The sequence below is a fragment of the Chelonoidis abingdonii genome, chromosome 1 (genome assembly GCF_003597395.2).
Source record: "Chelonoidis abingdonii isolate Lonesome George chromosome 1, CheloAbing_2.0, whole genome shotgun sequence".
Lineage (NCBI taxonomy): Eukaryota > Metazoa > Chordata > Testudines > Testudinidae > Chelonoidis > Chelonoidis abingdonii.
The window spans coordinates 371,800,438-371,802,189 of NC_133769.1; positions in this window are offsets into that span (position 1 = coordinate 371,800,438).

Below are 1,752 nucleotides of genomic sequence, written 5' to 3' on the forward strand. Positions count from 1 at the left end.
CACACACATGTAAATACAAAACAAAACATATAAAAGCCTATTGTTTTGCTACCTTTGTACTTACAACTGGGAAACTGAAGATGAGAAGCTTACAGATAGAAAAAGATCCCCTCTCATAGCTGAGAGCCAGACAAAGACAAAAGAACCAAAAAAATCCCTCCCCTGAGCTTTGAAAAATCCAGCTTCCTGATTGGTCCTCTGGTCAGGTGTTTGGTTCCCTTTGTTAACCCTTTACAGGTAAAAGAAACATTAACCCTTAGCTATCTATTTATGACAGCTGGACAGCCATCTATCTGGGGTGGTTTTGACACAACAAATCCTGCATCTTGGCAGGGGGCTAGAATAGTTGATCCTTGCAGCCCTCTTCCAACTCTGTCATTCTTTGACTCCATGATATAAAAGACTGGATCATCTGGATCCTTTCCGGTTTCCCTACATGCTTCCTATATACTGGAGACCCAAACTGGACACAATTCTCCAGCTGAGGCCTAACTAGTGCCAAGTAGTGCTACTATCCCCTCCCGAGACTGGCATGCTCTGCCTCTGCTAATGCAAATGAAAAATTGGATTTGCTTTCTTTTGCAATAACAAAAAGAAATCACACTCCTGAGGGATATAGCTATATCAACCGAACACTGGTATATACAGCATGAGGTCTACTGAAGAATTCTTTATCGACCTAGACGTTATCAGAGAGATAGATTACATACTCTGACAGGAGAATCCCCCTGAAGTACCCACGGGGCTCTTGGTGGTTGAAATGGGGTCACTGGTGAGGATAGCATCCAACTTCTTATAAAAACGGCAGGTTGTGGCACAGCACCAGAGACACTGTTTGCCTCCCTTGCCTTTTGGTAAATGTGCCTCAGTTCCTTCACCTTTGCTGTGTACTGCAGCGTGTCCCGATCGTAGCTCTTTTCCCACATACTGCACAAAATCTGCCCTTAGGTATTGACATTCCTGTGGCTGGAAGGCATCTGGGACTGCACAGCCTCCTCTCCCCAAATGCTGAGCAGCTCCAGAAGCTTCACGGTGTCCCCAGCATGGAGCCACCACAACCACCTGGGAACGTGTGATGTGAGCACTCCACACCGAGCAAACAGGAAGGGGAATTTCTACATTCCCAGGTCTTTAAAGGGGGATGGGCAGAAAGTGTTTACTCTGATGCAGGAGAGAGGTGTTAAAACTGTTCACCAGAGCACTCAGGAGGGCAATCTGGGACAGCGACAAAAACAAGGACAAGTGTCTACACTGGCACTTTGCCAACAAAACTTTTGCATAAAACTCTTGTCAAGGTGGTTATATAATGTCATTGAAGCTGAGGAGTTCCAGCACTGAAAGTTGCTTTGTAGTGTGTACACTGCCACTATTCCTTTGGCAAAAGCTACTTATTTGTGAGGTGTAAGAAAACCCTAAGGAACAATGAGGAATAACCAGTATCCACACTTCTGTTTTCTACTGGTGCCTAGTAAGGTTTCCCACACAATGATGTGTAGGAATTATTGAGCAGGGAGCACCATAAAATATGGAATTGGAATTAGTAGGGCCAGTTCTTCATAACTCATTTCCCTGAATAATGATAATGTCATTTTTGGTGTGTGAAGAGCGACCGATCTGCTCCCCCCATGACAACAGTGTTCAGTAGTGCATGTCGTGTCTCATATTCACATTATCTCTCCATCCAGGTATTTGTACTGCTACTATCACCCGAGACCCTGGGCACATACAGGAAGTCAGGGGAACATGTGGTAC